The sequence below is a fragment of the Pseudophryne corroboree genome, chromosome 2 (genome assembly GCF_028390025.1).
Source record: "Pseudophryne corroboree isolate aPseCor3 chromosome 2, aPseCor3.hap2, whole genome shotgun sequence".
Classification (NCBI taxonomy): Eukaryota; Metazoa; Chordata; class Amphibia; order Anura; family Myobatrachidae; genus Pseudophryne; species Pseudophryne corroboree.
The window spans coordinates 167,535,402-167,547,871 of NC_086445.1; positions in this window are offsets into that span (position 1 = coordinate 167,535,402).

Consider the following 12,470-nt stretch of genomic DNA (forward strand, 5'->3'; position numbering starts at 1 on the left):
AACATCCTTTCCTCCCCCTGTCAGTATTTCAAATATCGGGATGCCGGCATTGGTATTCTGACTGCCGGCATCCCATCATCCAGGATTTCATGCTGAACCCTTACCTGGTATATAGCAACCTTCCATTTAACTAAACCCAAGTTGTTGATACCATTAGGTAAGGTCTAAAGCATAAACAGCATTTCCTGCTAGTTTGTGATACTGCCTTTTGGGTTGCATGGCTGCCAGCATACATCCAAGGACTAACGGACAAAGGGGTCTGTGTACTAAGCCTTGGATTAAGTGGAACAAGCTAAAGTACCAGCGAATCAGCTCCTAACTTTAATGTTACAGGCTGTGTTTGTAAAATGACAGGAGCTGGTTGGTTGGTACTTTGGTGGTCATTCCGAGTTGTTCGCTCGCTAGCAGTTTTTAGCAGCCGTGCAAACGCTGTGCTGCCTCCCACTGCGAGTGTATTTTAGCTTAGCAGAAGTGCGAACGAAAGGATCGCAGAGCGGCTACAATGTTTTTTTGTGCAGTTTTAGAGTACTTCAAAACCTACTCAGCGCTTGCAATCACTTCAAACTATTCAGTTCCTGTTTTGACACAAACACGCCCTGCATTCGCCCAGCCACGCCTGCGTTTTTCCAAACACTCCCTGAAAACGGTCAGTTGACACCCAGAAACGCCCACTTCATGTCAATCACTCTGCGGCCAGCAGTGCGACTGAAATGCTTTGCTAGACCCTGTGTGAAACTACATCGTTCGTTGCAATAGTACGTCGCGCGTGCGCATTGCACCGCATGCGCAGAAGTGCCGTTTTTTTTGCCTCATCGCTGCACAGCGAACGAATGCAGCTAGCGATCAACTTGGAATGACCACCTTTATCTCCATCCACTTTATTTCTCTCCAATGTAGACCCCAAAGTCCTAGAAGCTGCTTATTTAGATGAAATAACTTACAGTACATAATGGCAGGTTTATGTAATCTCCTTACAAGCTGCCCTGAGGTTTCTTGTGAATGAAGGTCTACAGTAACTCCTAAAAAACAGAAGTGTGTTCTCGATATGGCACAGCCAAAATACTTTGTCAGAGTTGCAGGCGAAGTGAAACCTCTGAGCTCTAATGCAAATTCTTCTACCAAAAACTAGTGAGGTAATTTGTGTTTGTCATGGTATTACCACTGCTTCATCTTTCACTATTGCCTGCCTGGCAGATTTGAGAAAACAGGAGAGCACTGACATAGCACCATGGACAGATGTGTACCAAAAAGCCTTTGGGGGTAATTCAGATCTGATCATTGCTGTGCGTTTTCGCACAGGGTGCGATCAGATTCAAACTGCGCATGCATCTGAGCAGCAATGCGCCGGCACGTCGCACAACAGCAACGGGCAACGGCGCCTAGTGATGGGATGGAGCGAAAAAAACGAACGCATGGCCGATCGCAAGGTGATTGACAGGAGTGCCCGTTTGTGGGTGTCAACTGACCGTTTTCCAGGAGTGTCCGGAAAACCGCAGGCGGGCTCAGGCGTTTTGAGGGAGGGTGTCTGATGTCTGCTTCGGCCCCGATCAGCAGGATTCCATTGCAGCGGCTGAGTAAGTCTTGGGCTGCGCAGAGACTGCACAAACTGATTTTTGGGCAGCTCTGGTACAGAAGCGAATGCACGCTTACACATGCTTTTCCCCTCCCCCTGTAGGCGGTGACTATCTGATCACAGGGCAGCAAAAAACGCAGCCCAGCGATCAGATCTGGATTACCCCCTTTGACCATGTGAAAAGTTATCTGTCGCAGGAACCAGAGCCGTCTTAACAGCAGTGTAGGCCCCTGGGCACAGCAATGCACTGGGGCCCCTACCCACCCATCAGCGGTCGAGGTGTGGGGATGCTATCAGTGGCAGCTTTGATGTTCCGCGGGGGGTAGGGGCGTTCTATCTTTTGCTCAGCATGTAGGACCTGGAGAAATTATTTCTGTTAATTACTCCTTTACGCACAAATGGGGCGGGAAGGAGAACACTAAACTGTCGAAGGGGACATTGTGCTGCATGAAGGTGCCCTGGTACATGACTTCCAGGGTGGTAGGGGGTGTTTAATACAAAGGGGAGGGGTGGATAGTGGAGTGGGCTTAATATTCAGAATTTTCCGGGGGTCAGGGCAGCTTGCTTTACTGCAGATATCTCCAGTTCCTGGGAATAGATTTCTTAGATTTAGTGGGATAAAAAAAACTAGAGAGTCCCACCTTTCAGGAGCTACTGGGGACTTGGGGATCAGAGTTTAGGAGCCAGAGCAATCCACCAACAAAAATATAAAACTGCATATTAGGCGTGTGGAGGCGTAGCAGGGACCAGCTACTTGAAGGCTGATATCTCTGGTTTTGGGCATAGTAAAGACAAGCTGCCAGTGTCCACTGAAAGGGGAGAGTCCCAGCTTTTGTAGTGTACCCTCAGAAAAACTCTAAGTCAGATAGAACCCGAGATATCTATCTGGGAAGAACAATTAACAGGCTTGGATGGGGACCACTGCTTTGAAGTCGGATATCTCCGGTCCCCCAGGGCCGATTTTCAAAATCTGGTACCCCTGGAAAGAGGAGACCCTCAGCTATCAGCCTAGGGCCCTTTCACTCCTGGGGCCCTTGGGCAAGAGCCCATTGAGCCCATACGAAAAGACGGCCCTGGCAGGAACCTGTCCAAAGAAATTCTGACTTTGACCAACCTTTCTTACTTCACACAGACTCAGGAAGCTGGGGTGGAACAGATAAAATTATTTTTACGTATGAAATTGTTTTCCAGAGAGGTGAAATATGATGTAACAGAAAGGATGTTTGGCGGTAAAGTGAGCCATTGAAACACTTGCATGTTTTATCAGCTAGAAAGCACAAGCACTTCTCATGTCATACGTGCCTCTCCTGTAACACAAAAGCTCTGGAGTTGCTGAATGGATGACAGGCAGGTATACTACCTCTCAACAGGGGAATAACGGAGTGCAAAACACAAAAGAAATATGCCCATGCTCAGGTTTACCCATATTGTACATGGTACCAGCAGCGTGGCAATATTAATGGCATGTATGTATACAAAACAGAAAGACGTTTGCTATAGACACTAACAATAGCATACTTACCGACATTCTGGCTGCTCTCTGCGGGAGAGAGCAGCCAGGTCGGCTCAGCAGGCGGGCAGGGGAGGCTGTAACGTAAAGGAGGGGGTGGGCCGGAGCAAGGGCGGGATGGGGCGAAGCAAGGGCAGGACGGGGTGGAGCAAGGGTGGGATGGGGGCAGGGTCACGGAGACACCTCCTTTAAGCCACGCCCCAGCTCTGTAATGCCACGAACATCGGCATTACACTGCAGGGGGCGTGGCTATGATGACGCAATTCAGCAAGAATCGCGTCATCGACTGCCCGGACCGCCCACTTTACACACTAAGTGGGCGGACGGGCAGGGGGGACCCAGCAAATCGGGAGACTTGCCTGCTCTTCCGGGAGGCCGGGAGGGTCACCCGATTTTCGGGAGCCTCCCGGCCATTCCGGGAGAGTAGGCAAGTATGAACAATAGTATACTGCAAATCTGTGTGTCTGTAGCAGCTAAAACAGAGGATCAGCAGGAGGCTCCCGTTTTTTAATTGAGCCTCCCGCTGCCCCTCAAATATTGGTGGTCCTCCCGGTTTTTCACGAGCGGTATGTTAAACGTGGACTGCGCATGCGCCAGTCCAACTTCAAAAGCGCCGGGTGCCAGAGCCTGCACGGGTGATAGTGGGATGGAGGGGCACTGCTTAGTACGTGAGGGGGCGTGGCTTGCTGTAGCTGTCTCTGTGTGTGGACACCGGAGTGATAGAGAGAGGCGGGAGAAGGAGACCGTGGGGCGGGGAAAGCAGAGTGTGGAATGGCAGAGTGGCTCCCGGCTGCTAGAGAGAGACAGCCCCTGGGACTCAGGCAGTGCCTGCATTCAGAGGCGTAGCTAGGGTTTTCGGAGCCCAGGGCAAGATGGAAAATGGCGCCCTGCCCAAAAAAAAAACAGCAAAAGAAGCATGTGCGCGCTAAAAAATGGGCGTGGCCACGCACCAGAAGGGGTGTGGCCACGCACCAGGAGGGGTGTGGCCACCGAAAATGGCCCACAGTACCAGTTACATTGCCCCACAGTGCCAGATACAATGCCCCACAGTGCCGGATACATGCCCCACAGTGCCAGTTACATTGCCCCACAGTGCCAGATACATGCCCCACAGTGCCAGTTACATGCCCCACAGTGCCAGATACAATGCCCCACAGTGCCAGATACAATGCCCCACAGAGCCAGTTACATTGCCCCACATTGCCAGATACAATGCCCCACAGTGCCGGATACATGCCCCACAGTGCCAGTTACATTGCCCCACAGTGCCAGATACATTACCCCACCGTGCCAGTTACATGCCCCACAGTGCCAGTTACATTGCCCCACAGTGCCAGATACAATGCCCCACAGTGCCAGTTACATTGCCCAACAGGGCCAGATACAATGCCCCACAGTGCCAGTTACATGCCCCACAGTGCCAGTTACATTGCCCCACAGTGCCAGATACATGCCCCACAGTGCCAGTTACATGCCCCACAGTGCCAGTTACATTGCCCCACAGTGCCAGATACATGCCCCACAGTGCCAGTTACATGCCCCACAGTGCCAGTTACATTGCCCCACTGTGCCAGATACATGCCCCACTGTGCCAGTTACATGCCCCACTGTGCCAGATACATGCCCATCACTGTGCCTGATACATGCCCCACTGTGCCAGTTACATGACCCACTGTGCCAGTTACATGCCCCACTGTGCTCTCTCTCTCCCCCCTGGTCACTCACCGCTTGCTCTGATATGTGAGGGGAGGAGAGCGCAGCGCCTCTCCTTCCCCTCACCGCTCCAGGTCTCCGGCGGCTGTGTGGCGCCGGTCCCCTAGCCAATCAGAGCTCGCGGACCTGCAGCCAATCAGGAGCCGGTCCGCAAGCTCTGATTGGCTAACGCCGCCGGAGACCGGACACAGCAGCGCTGCTAGGGCTGACAGCGGCGGTGAGGGGAGGGAGAGACTGTGCGCTCTCCTCCCCTCACATTTTGGCTTGACGGGGGCGAGTGGGGCATGATGCCCTGGCCGCCGGCGGCGCCTCCCTCTCCTGGGCCTGCCAAGGCGCCCAGGGCACGTGCCCCACTCGCCCTACCCTAGATACGCCTCTGCCTGCATTAGTCTCAACCCAGGAGCTTCCGCACTACTCACCCACCTGATTGGAGCTGGCTGTGGATAACCTTTCCCCCCTGACATTGTCCAGCACATTAGGGGTTAATGGCTGAGCAATAGAGGTCAGAGGAGTCCGTGCTGAGCTGATTGGAAGTGCTCCCCTGACCCCTGCTTGTGCTTGACATCACATGACAGCAGCTCCACTTCCCAGTCTCCACAAGTGTGTGCATGTGATTTCCTGCTGCGGAAGATGCTGCTACTGAACACATCTCCAGAGCACCAAGCAGAGAGAGACAATGGGGCAGCAACCCGAGGAGCCAAGGGATAAAGAGCACAGAGCTGGTGAGTAGGTGAAGGAAATGCCCCTGAGCTCTTACTTCTGCAGTATGGCAGACTGCACACCCACCTTCCATGAGCCTATGTGTTTATCCCCATACTGTATAGGGCCCATATATGATGTTATGTATTTCTATATTGTATAGAGCCCATCTGGTGCTGCACTGTTCTGTATTATATAGGACCTATAATGAATCATCCTATACCATTCAGTGCACATGTAAAGTCACACTGTGTTTCCCTGTACCCTATAAAACACCTATTTCCAACTTGGATTTAGACATGACCATTGATCTGGGTTGGGTATGATTTTCCAGCAGTCGGATGCTGTCAGTCAGAAAACCGACCGTAGCATCCCGATGGAGAGAATACTGACAGGGGCTCAGTGTGTATGCATACCTTCCCCCAATCCTCCCTTCCCACAGCATAAACCAAACCACCCCTTCCCTTCAGCCTAATCCTAACCCCCCACCCTCACAGCCTTTCCTTTCCCGGGTGTGCCTAAACCTGACCCCCCACAACCTAAACCTAAGCCCCCTCCCCGCAGCTTAACTCTCCCCAGGGGTGCTTAAAGCTAAACCCCCCTTCCCACAAACTAAACCTATCTCTCCCCACAGCCTAACCCTTACTCTCCCCAGGGTTGCCTTAACCTAACCCCTCCATCCTACAGTCTAAACCTAACCCTCCCTCCCCCACAACCTAGCCCTAACCCTGCCAGGGGGAACCTAAACCTCCCCCCCCCCCCGCAAGAAAAACTACAGTAGGGGCATTTTGGCTGATGACGGAGTTCTGACGTCAACATTGTAGCCACATGTTGGGATTCCGACTGCTGGCATCCCGACCGCATCCCATTAATCCATCCTTTGTCTCCTGTACTGTATACTACTTCCCATATACTTTATTGCATGTTAAACCTCCTGTTCTCCGCACAACAATTTATAGGTTCTCCATTATATATTTTATACTGTATCATATTCCTGTAAATAAAATTCAGCAAAAGTTTAAGAAAAATGTGAAAACTATAAAACTATATAAAGTTAAAAGATTTACTTTGCTTACATACTGCCATCAGTCTACCTGCTTGCACCTCATGTCATCCGTCTGTCGCCCCTCCCCACTAGATTGTTAGCTCTTCAGAGCAGGGCCCTCGTTCCTCTTGTTATCTAAGCCTTCTTCTCGACACATTTCACTCACAGCTCTCTCCTACTCAGCGACCATCTTTACCTGCTTTCTCTGCTGCTGGTAAAAGCTCATCTCTATCTAGCCGCCAGCCCCAAGTAGTACGATGATTACTCCCTCGCTACTTACATCTAAGCTGTATTTTGTTATGAGAATTGTGCTGCTCTTTGTTACCTGTACTCTATTTCTGTTATTTATTTACTGTAATGCTAAGTTTTGTCTCCCTGTACTGTCCTTTGTACGGCGCTGCGAAACACTTGTGGCGCCTTATAAATAAAATGTAATAATAATAATAATAATAATTATTAATAACAACAACTTTTAAATTGTCTATCCTTGCAAGTAGCAGGAACTGCACAGGGCTGCATGGTTCCCAAATAACAATCAGGTTTGGCTGGAGGGGATAGGGAAATAGTTCTATTAAATGCGAGGGCTATCCATTTAATGTTGGGATTGGTTTCAGGTAGGGATTCCTAATTAATAAATGGGGCATTACCAATTTAACGTTAGGACTGGCTGGTGGAAAGGAGGCTTAGAGGGTAAAACATTGCTAGGCTGTCCATATTTCATTTACAGATGTGTCCGGGTTAGGTCTGATATCCCAGCGGTCAGGAGACCGATGCCAGAATCCTGACAACCAGAATGCCGGCAGCGAGCGCAGCGTGTCCCCTCGCATGTTTGCTGTGCTCGCCATGCTTCAGGCCTGGTGTCGAGCTTCACACGCCACAATATTTTATTCCCCATCGGGTGGTGGCGTGGACCACCACCCGGGTGGGAATTTGAGGCAGCGGTCGAGATTCTGACTGCCGGCATTTCAGCGGCTGTCATGATTCCGGCGTCGGTATCCTGACTGCCGGGATCCCGACCGCCAGGATAATGAGTACATCCCATATGTCCTTATACATCTTGTGTGAGATGCCTGGCGTGAGTGAGCCAGCAGTTCCTGTGCTAATGTCAAGCATCTTTTCCCCAAAGAAATTCACATCGCTCTGCGTATAAGTGGCACAAGCAGACTCTGCGGATTACAATCATCACCGTTTGGGTGCCCAGTTTTAGCTGCTTTACGCAGATCTCTTGTCACTTTGGATGGGAGAACAGGCGCAATATAACAATTGAATTGCGCCCAATATGACTAAAGTAATAGAATATAAATTTGTATGGCAAACATTTTACTGAGATCTAGCTGATTAATAGATGCGATACTGTAGTTTCACAAATTGTTTCAATTTATTTAGAAACTGTTGCCAGATTAAGTGTTCTTTATTTGTTAGAAACTGTTGCCAGAGAATCTGTAGTTCTTTTTCCTAACTATAATAATATTAAGAAATTTCATTCAATCTTGGTGCTAATAGTATAATAAGAAGCTCTGCAGTAAGACAGAATATATACATGTTGTTTGTTGGATTTGTGAGTCAAGCTAATAATAAAATTTAAGTTTTAAAAATATCTTGAGTGCTCTAGCCAATAGATTTCTCTTTTCTCTGATAGTTTATATCACTGTGTTATTACTTTTGGGAGCACTGCAGGGGCATGGTGGTGCAAATGCGGGCAGGAGTGTTTTCAGGGCAACTGCGTGACGTCACACACAGCCGCTACTACAAAGAAAAATGACGTCGGTGCACCTGTCTTTGCAGCTATGCTGCGCAGGCAGGGGGCAACCCTTAAATTGCGTGAACAGCGATGTGGTCGCAGTTAATTGTGATCGCATCGCTGGCAGACATTTGCATGCTCGGCAGCCTTGTCCTGTGCTAGTGGCCCCCAGCATGCGATCGTCAGCATTTGCAGTTTTTTTTTTTTTAGGAAAACTGCAACTCATGCTGAATAAGGTCCTATATCACCTCTGTACCCTACTCATTGTGTCACTGTGTGCATATTATATTAGGGATGCGGTCAACATCCCGCTGGACGGGATCCCGGCGGTTGAAATACCGACGCCGGAATCCCGACCGCCACAATCCCGACATATTCTCCCTCCGTGGGTGTCCACGACACCCATAGAGGGAGAATATAATAGTGTGCTGAGCGTAGCGAGGCACCGTACCGGCAGCGTGGCGAGCGAAGCGAGCCCGCAAGGGGCTGCGTTCCGCTAGCCACCCCTGTCGGGATTGTGTGGTCGGGATTCCGGCATCGGTATTTCGACCGCCGGGATCCCGTCCAGCGGGATTACATACTAATCCCTTATATTACCCTCTGTGGTGTGCTGCTCTTCATACTATACTTTCCACCTGCCACTGCAGGATACACCCATGAGTGGAATTGGATATGCCCATGGGTGAAGCTAGACACGCCCCTTTAGGCAGAACATGACACGCCCCCTCATTGGCGCTCCTTCAATCTCCCTGAAACTACTTTTCAAAAGTAGGCAAGTATAGGTCATACTGCGTGCTATAAACTGCTGTTCAATGTGCCTGTATGATGACACCATTGAAGAGAGTTTACCTGAGACATTTCTGTGGCAGCTGCTCCAGCAAACAAATGACAACACAAGAAATAAAACAAGGCCTTTGCTTATGTGCTTTTTAATAACCTGAATAAAATCCTCCTTCAACTTTCTAGATACTTGTTTGCACTTCTTTCTGGAATAAAGGGGTCTATTTACTAAGCCTTGGATGGACATAAAGTGGACAAAGATAAAGTACCAGCCAATCAGCTCCTAACTGCCATGTTACAAGCTGTGTTTGAAAAATGTCAGTTAGGAGCTGATTGGTTGATACTTTATCTCCATTCACTTTATCTCTCTCCAAGGCTTAGTAAATAGACCCCAACGTTTTTCTCTTGCTTGGCCAGGAGGTGACCAGGAGGCTCATCACTGAAGTTTTTCATTATTATAGCTCTGTGGGATTTATTTGTCTATGGGTTGAACGGTTCCGGTATGAATGGTCGACCATGTTATGGTCGACAGTCATTAGGTCGACCACTATTGGTCGACATTGACATGGTCGACATGGACACGTGGTCGACACATGAAAATGGTCGACACGTGGAAATGGTCGACATATGAAAAGGTCGACATGAGTTTTTTAACTTTTTTTGGTGTTGTTTTTTGCGTAAAGTGACTGGGAACCCCAATTAGTGCACCGCGTCCCCTCGCATGGCTCGCTTCGCTCGCCATGCTTCGGGCATGGTGCCTTCGCTCCGCTACCGCTTCGCTCGGCACACTTTACCGTTCTAATCGTAGTCCATGTGGATCGTAAAGTATGAAAAAGTTCCCCAAAAGAAAAAAAAGTAAAAAAACTCATGTCGACCTTTTCATGTGTCGACCTTTCACGTGTCGACCATTTTCACGTGTCGACCATGTGTCCATGTCGACCATGTCAATGTCGACCAATAGTGGTCGACCTAATGACTGTCGACCATAACATGGTCGACCATGTGAACGGATACCGGGTTGAACTAGCCTTGTAATACCTTACAATGGGGCTGGATTAGAAGTGGAGGCTATTTAGATTATCTATCTATGTGTTCTCTGATGGTTTTAGATCTGCACATGTGCAGAAACCGCACTGCGCATATCTCGTCCTGTAATTTTGGTCACAGTGCCACGAAAACCGTAGCATGATTGGCATGCAGCAGGCGTTTGGAGGGCGGTGCCGGGGAGCATTCCCAAAAACAAGGGCGTGTTGGCCCTGTTTTCTGGGTGTGCGCAAACTAGTGGCTGGGTCCTCGGACAGTTTCACTGGCCCCGGCAGTGTAGTGTTGCCGCACATCATGAATAACCTCAGATGTCTAATGACACAGCAATGTTCACGCAATAGATCTGATGCTGCATCTTCAGACGTTGCAGCAGATCAGAGAAGCCAGTATTGGGCATCTTTTTACACAAGACTCTCCTGCGATTTTTGCATATTTTTGGATAGCGCTGCACAAAAGGCAGGGCCGGACTACCCATCTGGCACTTCTGGTACGTGCCAGAAGGGCCGATGGCTTGATGGGCCAGTGCAGCCACACAAAGAAACCTTGGCAGCCTCCCAGTGTTCTGCTTAGCTGCCGGCATACAGAGAGACACGGGTGGGGTGTAACGAGGCTAGGCCCCCTTGACTCATGGCAAGCCTTCTCAAGCTGTGTCCCCACCCATTTTTCATGCACGAGCTCTAGTGGGTCCCTGATACAAGGACACAGCAGCAGTGCCATTAGCGTCCACCTCTGGATCGGGCCCTAAGTGCTGGAGGCGCGATCCCTATCAAAAGGGGGCGGTCCTTGGGAGGGGCCTCAGTAGAAGAGTCGGGCCCTATCGATGCGACCCCTGTGTTTTGTCCTTGTGGGGGCATACCCAGCACTCCATGAGCAACTGGACAGCCCCTGGGAAACGCTCCCTGCACTGATAGATGCCGTGCGCATGCGCATCTATTCAGTGATCACTAAACTGCTTTGCAGAGCAGCAGTGATCACTGTCTCTCCCAATCTGTCCCCCTGCCCACGGGACACTGCGGCCCGCAGGTGGGACAGTGTCCAATTAGCGGGACTGTTCCGCTGTATTCGGGACAGTTGGGAGGTATGGGAGTGTGATGGGGATACATATTCGTACTCAGCTTTAAGCCCTACTTTCCTTAGCACTGTATCTACTTCCACAATTGCTGCCACCAGTACAAGCTGTAGCAGTATTATATAGAAAACAAAAGTCCCTATATTTGACATAAATCATGTGTGGGCCGATGCAAAGTGGAACCCAAGTCTGCTTGAGAAGAGAATTTGCATTACTCACACTGCGCGTGTCCGGAGCTGGGCATACTGTATACAGCTATGGCCGACTACGAGTCATACGACACTCAGACCTATTTCCACTTGGACCCCAAGGGACGTGACTGGGTGGGGATAAGGCGTTGGCATGTAGGCTAAGTTTAGTAAAGGTGTGCCCTTTTATATTCTGCATTATAGTTGCTGAAATGAGGTGTGGCCATGATATTATAAAAACACTGTCCCATGACATTTTCTTAAGACTAGAGACAAGGGGCCAGATGCAACATCGCTTGGAAAGTGATAAAATGGAGAGTGAAAAAGTGACAGCCAATCAGCTCCTAACTGCCATTTTTCAAACACAGCCTGTGACATGACAGGTAGGGCCTGATTGGCTGGTACTTTTTCACTCTCCATTTTATCACTTTCAAAGCGATACTGCATCTAGCCCAAGATCTGATTCTGTAAGCAGCTCTCTATATTCTCTGGTAAATAAAGGGTTAAATCTACTTTGAGTCTATTTGTCATATTAGAGGTTATTTCTCTTATCTCAAGAGACTAAACACAATATTGGGAGGTCTGACTGCATTTGGTGGGCCTTGTTGGCATGTAAGGCAGCTGAGGGAATGTGGGGGATCTGATATACAGGGTGTAGTATGAGTGGACGGCGGCTGGGATCCCGGGGGACAGCATACCGGCGCCGACATACCAACAGCTGGGCAAGTGCTAATGAGCCCCTTGCGGGCTCACTGCGCTCGCCACATTGCGGGCACGGTACATGCGCCACACTATTTATTCTCCCTCCAGGGGGTCGTGGACCCCCAAGAGGGAGAATATGTGTTGGCATGCCGGCGGTCGGGATCCCGGCGCCAGTATGCTGGTCGCCGGGATCCCGGCCGGCGGCATACTGAAGATCACCCGATATACATGTAGGGAAGTCTGATGATATATAAATGGTGTGTGGGGATGTCTGATGCTATGTACGGAGCATGTCTGATGGGCAAGTGGGGGTTGAAGGTCAGGTTGGCATACAGGGTGGTCCAATGGCATAAGGATAGAAATTAGGTGCATGTAGAGATTTCTGATGAATTATGGGAGCTCTCGT